Here is an 8336-nt window from a genome sequence, read left to right as displayed (position 1 = left end):
AAAACCGAATCTCAAAACTATTGGGAAAGCTAGTTCTGTGCCACTGAATTACCTCACTGGGGCATAACAACGAATAAAGGTGTAAAATTACATTATATTATGTATAGTGTATGGAGTTTTTATAGAAAGAATTGTTTAACCACTTAGTATAAGGATAGCTTTTTGAAAGTTATCCTTATGTGACATGGTCATAATGCACAAAATTTGAAGATAAATACCTGACCAATCAGTTTTGAAAATAAGTAATTAAAAATTTGAACGTATGAAAAATGTAAAATGTTTTTTTTATGTACAAACATTAATTGTTGGAGAATATTTCAAAAGATTTCGAACATTTTTGAAGAAAAATATGACGTATTTTTATAATACTTATTTTAAAATAAAAAGATGATCAGACGGGTTAACAGTTTGGAAAAAATTGAAGAATAATTCAAAAATTGAATCAATAAAAACTTTTAAGCAAGGATATTTGGAAACATTAATCAAAATAATCCAAATTTGACTAATTATAAATCATAATCGGATGAATTCAAAGCTTGAAAAAGATTTAATTATAACCTCAAAATTTAATGGATTAAATATTTTAAATAATGTCTAATTGGATATATTAATTTTTAAAGAAAATTACAAAACATTTCAAAAATTACTAAACATGAATCTGAAATATTTGAAGGACACTTTTTAAAGCCTGTAAAAATAAAATTAATCTACGAGTAGCTCATTTTGAAAGATAATCAGATGGGTTAATAGTTTTGAAAAAGTTTACAAATAATTTGAAAATGGAATGCATTTAAAATTTTTAAATTTTTTTATATTTGGAAAAATTATTTCTATGAGCATGTTCTAAAAGGTTAAAAAAATGTTAAAAGAAAAATCTGAAATATTTAAAGGACACGTCTTTACAGTTTTCTACATAATAAAAGTCTAACAAAAATTAACTAATTTTAAAAGATAATCAGTTGGCTTAAAAGTTTTTAAAATTTTGTTAAAAAATTATCTGAACATTTTACGGACACTTGATTCAAGTGCTCGAAATAAAAAATAATGTCAAAATTGGAACTATCTTAAAAGATTATCAGATTTTTTACAAATTTTGAAAAGATTTATAAATAATTTGGAAATTGAAAAGATTACAATTTTAAATGATTATATATTTTCAGAAATTAATTCTTCGAGAATATTTATAAAGGTTTAACAAATTTCTAAAGAAAAATCTGAAATATCTTAACTGAAGTTCTTCAAAGTATTAAAAGTGTTTTAAAATGTTGGAAAAATTTGCATCATGTTAAATTATCATAAAATGGTTCCAAAGTTTCAGCAAAAGTGTAAATAATTAAAAAATTGCGCTTATTAAAAATTTAAATGTTTTTCATTTGGGAAAATGTATTCTTAGTAAATATTTCAAAAGATTAATAAAAAGTTTAAAAGACATCTGAAATAATTTAATATACTTATTTTTAAATATACTCAGGAGGTTCAGAACTTTTCAAAAGATTGTGAAATAATTTAAAAATAGAACGGATTTTGAAAATGTTGGAAAATGATTACATTTTCTAAAATTGTTTAATTTTTTAACATTAATGGGGGAATTTTAGATGATTTTTTTTTATTTAAGAAAGTTATAATACGTCATACGGAACTTAAAGAGCTAAGTGATTCACACTGCAAAACACTTTTGAGCAAATTCACTTTAAATTCCGCTTTAAAGTCTAAAATTGCCAGAGAATATCTCAAATAAGAATCTAAAGACCGTCTTGTCTTGACAATATGATGAGTCAAAGTGTGATTTTGTTTTGAATTCGCCCAATTTGTTGAGGAATCTTCAATTCTTGCTAATTCGTAGCACCTGTAGTTCGCAGAACCCGCGGACAGTTTCCGAGAAATGCATTTCCCCGCAAAACAAATGAAATATAAATAGTTGAGCAACTCTTCAGAACTGCTTTCTTCAACGCTTATTATATTATCTAATCAAATAAATAAATTAAATTAAAATGAATTAAATTAAAAACTATCTAATTTTCTTTTAACTTTCGATACTTTTCACATTTCCTAATTTAGTGTATGTACTGATAACTGAGTTATTGGCTTCAACCTTCAAAAAAGGAAGAGTAAAACGGCTTATGAGTTTCTTTTTAATGTTATATACACATCATTTTCCTAAGATTCCGGAGAAATTTACAAAAAGATTTTTGAAGATTTCACATATGCCGAAAAAAATGCAGAATATTTTTATTTAGAAGATATGAAGGAATAATACTTTTTAAATAATTTTTGAAAAAACCATTAAAGTTTTTAAATATTGTTGATCTCTTAAAAATTCTAAAATTCATAAATAATTAAGAAATAACATTTGTAAAATTGCCTTAAAAACTTCGAGATTTTTAAAAAACTTTCAGGGGAATCTTAACAAAAAATGTTCATTCCACTCGAAATTTTCTAAAATTGTTAAAAATTGTTTCAAAAATTTATAGAAAATTTTTAATTGTCTAAATTTTTCAAATTTTAAATTATTTTCAGAACTTTTCAAAACTTCTAAACATTCTTTTTAAATATATTTTTAAAAATATTTTCTTAGAAATCTTATTATCGTTACGGAAACTTTATTCTTAAATTGAGATATTCTAAGTTTTTGTCCATTATATATTTCATTTTTCTTATCTCTTTGAAAGTTCGAAAAAGTTGACTAATTGTATATATTGCGATTGCAAAATTTTAAGAGCAGAGTTATTTCCTAATATTAAAAAAATCATTTGCAGTTAAAATTTGTTCTTTGATAAATAATGTTTACAAACACTTCAAAAAAAATTGTATCATGAAATAAAATCACTTAATTGAAAATTTTAATTTACAGAATTGATGTCGCAGAAAACTCGTGATATTTAAAAATAGACTTAATTACAGTTAACTTAAACAGTATTTTTTTTGAGTGACTGACCAAAGTTCTTAGAAATTGAAAAAAAAATAACTGCAAGAATAAAAAATGAACACACACTTCTTTTTTCATATCTTACTTTGTTTATTAAATCATTATAATATCCAGGGGCAAACTGGGCCGCCCGGCAACCGGGAAATGTAAAACAATGCATTTTCGGGGCCCTTTTTCTCAAAGATCCGGGGGGTCCTTTGACCCCCATTCTCCCTGTTAATTTTAGTTAATATGCATAAATATATTCAATTGTATGTATATTTTTAAACAAATTAAAAATGTGTATAAATAAAAAATAAGCTATTTTTTCTTTCCATAATTATCAATCAAATTATTTCATCAAATTAAACTAATTATTTTTCTATTATATTATAATTGCCTCATTTTAAAAGTAAATCATAGATGATTACATTTATGAATGATTTAATACATCTATTTGCTGGTTATGTAACTTTTTAAAATTTGAAATAATTGTCTATCATTCAAATAAAATTTGGCTCCTACTTCTGCATATTTAATAAAAAACAATACACAGTAATATAATCAAAGATGTTTATCTTTAATATATTCCTGCATAAAATCCTATATATAAAAAATCGCAGTTGCTGCATGGTTTGCGCCATGTTGGATTAGTATGGTACAAGCGAGTACTTGCTTATCTATTGATGGTTTTTTCTGCAGTCGATAACAGTAGAAGTATGCGGATCAATGAATAAATTAATGAACTATAAAGTTGATGGATGTGAAAGACAATATAGAGGTTATTAGAGTTCCTGGTAAAGGCTTCACAGATTGATGTCGTGGGTATGATGTTATAGTGTATTTACACGCCTGTTTACTGTATGTATGTATAAATATTTAATCTCTCCCTTTTACGGATTTGAGGGCCTCCGCTCCCTGTACATAAAATTTACATTTCATTCTTAATCTAGGTTATCCGCTGCTTATCTTCTAATGTTTCGCCTTTCTTAAAAATAAAATAAAATAATAACAAAAATAATACTAATAATTCTGGCAATGAGCGATCTTCCAATTTTTTCATCAACATCACTCCCTGTCCATTACTATCAAAAATCCATCTTACACACTCATCCACACTCAACTGCCCATCTTCCTCTCCTGTGCACCACTCGAAAACATGTGCCCATGACTCCAATTCGTATCCACATGCTCTACATAGATTCTCCTCTTCATCCATCCAATATCCGCATACTCTCACTCCTTCTCCCATTCTAACCCGCATCACCCTACTCCATTTGTCTTCCTTTTTTGTTTTTGCAGATATTCTGGTTCCGTCAACCCTTTGACCATCATATACCATCCATTGTACCTCGAATCTATAATCTTTGCCCAACTCTCTTCTCCTTGTTTAACTAATAGCTCTAACTCTATGTTCTGCCATTCCACATCCCATGTCGTTCTAGAGTAGTGATGAATGTACTGCAAAACTTACTGCACGTAACGGTTCCTCGAAGAATTGTTTTCTATCACATATACTGTGATAACTATTTTACGAGATTTTATTTGATTTTGCATTTGCAAAAAAGAGGATTACGTGCAATAGGCACCATCAGAAAAATCGAGTCAAAGTAAAAACCGCGATTGATAAGAAAGCGGCGAGAGGAACTTATGCAGCGAAATTTGATCAGAACAGCAAAATAAAATACATCACTGTCATGGAGTCGAAGGAAGTGTCTATAGCTTCTACTGCAGCAAGTGTTACTCCGCATTCTTTACTAAAGCTTTATAGTTCTGAACAGCGTTCGAAGGTAGAGCTCCCATTTCTAAAAGCTTTCCATATTTACAGCAGGTACAAGGGGTCATGGATCTGCATGATTCACATTGCAATAATTTATTACCCTCCATTCGACGTAAAAAATGGACGTGGGTAATCTTCGCCCGTGTTATTCAGGCTTCAATAACTAATGTAGTTGTACGCGCCAATACAGTTAATACAGGGAAAATAAAAACAGGCACAAAAAATGTTCTAGTTGCAATCTTTAAGAATTATTTGAATAAAGCAACTGTAAATCGTAAAAAAATCACATGAATCGCAAAGACAAGCAAAACAAGCCAAATGTTTTTCATGCGGTGTGAGAACATACAAGTTCTGCCAGAAATTTCAATTATTTTTATGCAGTGCCTGCTTTTCTAAAAAAAATTAGAATCACCTAAAGAGTGCTAAGAGTTCATGCTGGTCCCAGAAAGTATTCATAAATAGGTGAAATATTTCTCAGATCAGTTCTAAAGTATAAAAAATACAACAAAATTATAAAATAAAATAAATTAAAATTTTTTCAAAAATACATCAAAACTACGAAAAAACAAAATAAAAATAGACTACAAAAAAAATCAAAATGAAAAAAACTATTTACCCTTTGACCTCCACACGGTGACAGTTGTTAAACGTCAAAAACGGCGGCTGACAGAAGGGAACATTGCAACAGTTTGTTAAAAAATTGTTTAAAAAATTGTTTTAACACATTGACTTTCCGAATCTGTTACCAAATTCGTACTCAGCGGACACAAAAACCAACGAAAGCATATGCATCTTGCAAAAACTTAAATATTGCAAAAATTAGTTAGAAAATTGTTTAAACACATTGGTTTTGCAAATTCGACGCTAGATTCGTATTCAGCGAACCCAAAAACCATGTAAATCATATGCATCTTGTGAACAACCTAATTCTTCGGAATACTTTGTTTAAACAAACAATTTAATCAAATTAATTTTGCAATTTTGCGACCAGGTTTGTAATAAGTGAGCTACCATTTTTTGTCTGAAAATTTTCCGCGTTTTTGGTTATAAATGCCACAATATTAAATTTTCTGGTAAACGACTAATTATTTTGGCAAGTTCATCTTGTAGAGCCGTCTTTAAAACATAAGAATGTTAAGTTTCAAACATATGCGACATGTTTTACTACCACAACTGCATCAGCAAATTTAAGCTTATTTTTTCGGTCTTTTGGGCATTAATGGGTTAAACAGTAGCGGACTCAAAGGGTACCCTTGCCTTAGACCCCTTCCTATCCAGAATACCTCTCCTTTTTTCTTTCCTATCTTCACACTAAATCTGGTTTCAGTAAAAATTTCCTTTATCCTATCCACCAGCCTTCCTTCTATTCCCCTCTCTTTCAGTGCCTGCCACAACACTTTTTTGTTTACGGAATCAAAAGCTGCTTTAAAGTCGACGAATAACGCGATTAATTTCCCACTTTTTCTCCCTAGATTTCCATAACCAAGCAGTTCAGTACGTAAATGTTGTATATGGTTCCCATGCCTTTTCTACCATAAAACCCGTCTGATTGTGTGGAATACTTTCTTTTTCTTCTATCTGACCAGCCCTTCTCCATTCCATACCTTGTTGCAGATCTCCCACATGCCTTCCCGGACCCTTTCTCCTGCGTACTTCAACGTTTCTTTCTCCATACCATCTTCTCCTGTGGCCTTGTTCCTTTTTAATCTATTTATTGCCGCATCCACTTCTTTTCTTGTTATTCTATTCTCTACCTAAGTTTCTCCTTGTACTAAGTTTCCATTTCCCCTATTATCCTATTTCGTTCTCCCCCTAACAGACCCTTAAAATAGTCTGTCTACTCCCTCAATTATATTTCTTCATTCACACTCTACTTTCCTCCTCATTCCTTATTTATCACCTCCCAATCCCTACCTTCCTTCATCGCTTTTTCTACTTCTTCCTTGTACTTTTCCTTTCCCATTTGCTTCTTTCCTTTCTAGCATCTTCTAATGTTCACGTTTTCTCCTATTGTACTCCCCCTTCTCCATTTCCCCTATTCTCCATTTTCTTACACACTCTTTCATTCTGTCTTTACTCTCCTTACATGCCTCGTACCACCAGGCTCTCTTTTCCCCTTCTCTTTCTGGTTTTGTACCTATCTCATCCCTTACCTTCTCAATAGACCATTTCCATCTTTTCATTAACGAGTCTACTCCGTCCTTTTTCATTTTTACTTTAAATTCTGTCAGTTTACCTACTTCCCAATCTCCCATTTTCTTGATCCTTTCTCCCCTTCTTTTCTTTCTCCAACTGCCTCGCTTGTGGCCACCACCTTTCAATGTAGCTATTATCGGGAAGTGCTCGGACACAATCTCATTACCCACTTTCATACAACTTATTAAATTCCTCATTCTTTCTTCCGCCAGGATGTAGTCTATCACAGTCTCTCTCTTCTCTACAAATGTGATATCTCCTTTTTCATCTCCTTTCATATTCCCATTACATATCGGCCATCGTGTTACTCCTATTATGTCTAGTAACCTTCTCCCTTCCCCATCTATCTCGCTATGTCTCGAACTCCTTACATATGCTTCCTTTTCTCCATCCCAGGTACCTCCCCCTTGTTCGCCAGTCCATGCATTCAAATCACCTCCTATCAAAACTAAAGATTCTTTCTTTCCCTTCATCCACCTCTTAATTACTCTCCCACCTTCCTCTTCTCATCTTCTTCTATATACGCAAACCACCGCTATTTTGACTTTTCCAACTCTAATCCTTATTACCATTGTACCATTTTTTTCGTTCCTATCCCCATCTTTTCTTTCTTTTACCGCCAATTCTTTTCTCACAACTGAGACAATTCCGCCCATCCCTCTCCCTTTAACGTGTTCCTTTCTTGCTTCTTGCATCGTAAGATAAGAGAAAAAGAGACAGAGAGCGAAAAATTAAAAGAAAAGTACCCTCTATCTCTTTTACTCTTATGATTTTTCTCCTAGCTGACGGCCAGTTGACAAGCGTGTAAATAAACCAAAATGATAAGCCGATTATTTTACTTCTGTTGAAGGTAAAGTAGATAGACCTACACTGTATAGAGTCTTAAAATCAGTGTAGGGCTGTGGAGTCTGCAGATGCAAGTGTTTAAAGTTTGAATCGTTAAATTTTAACTTGCATTTGCTACAAATTTAATAAGCAGACTCGAATAAATACAACCGAAAACTTATCATATAACATAAATATGTAATTTGGACATAAGTCCTGCAGTAAATTTTAAGCAAATGCAATTCAAAATTTAATAATATTTTCGGAATGGTGCTGATGTGTTGAGATTAATAGTTTCATTCAATTTTTAAAATTATATACAAATATGTTTTGATTTATATCCTTAGATTAATATTAAAAGTCACTAATAAGTGACATTCTCATAAATGTAATTAAATTTTTTTAAAAAGATGTAGATTAAAAGTTATTTAAATGTTAGAATAAAAATTATAGTTTAATGCGTTTTATGTTGTAAACAGATTAATTATGTATTAGCGCAAAAATTTTTTTCACAATATTAATTTACGTAAAGATCAGATTTTTTTTATTAAGTACATAAATCGAGAATCCAGTTGAAGGTAGTGTAATTGAATATTTGCTATAGTTTGTATAATAAAAGTTTATTCATAT

This window comes from Belonocnema kinseyi, chromosome 9, assembly GCF_010883055.1.
Source record: "Belonocnema kinseyi isolate 2016_QV_RU_SX_M_011 chromosome 9, B_treatae_v1, whole genome shotgun sequence".
In the NCBI taxonomy this organism is placed as follows: domain Eukaryota; kingdom Metazoa; phylum Arthropoda; class Insecta; order Hymenoptera; family Cynipidae; genus Belonocnema; species Belonocnema kinseyi.
Note: the sequence above shows the minus strand (reverse complement) of the source record.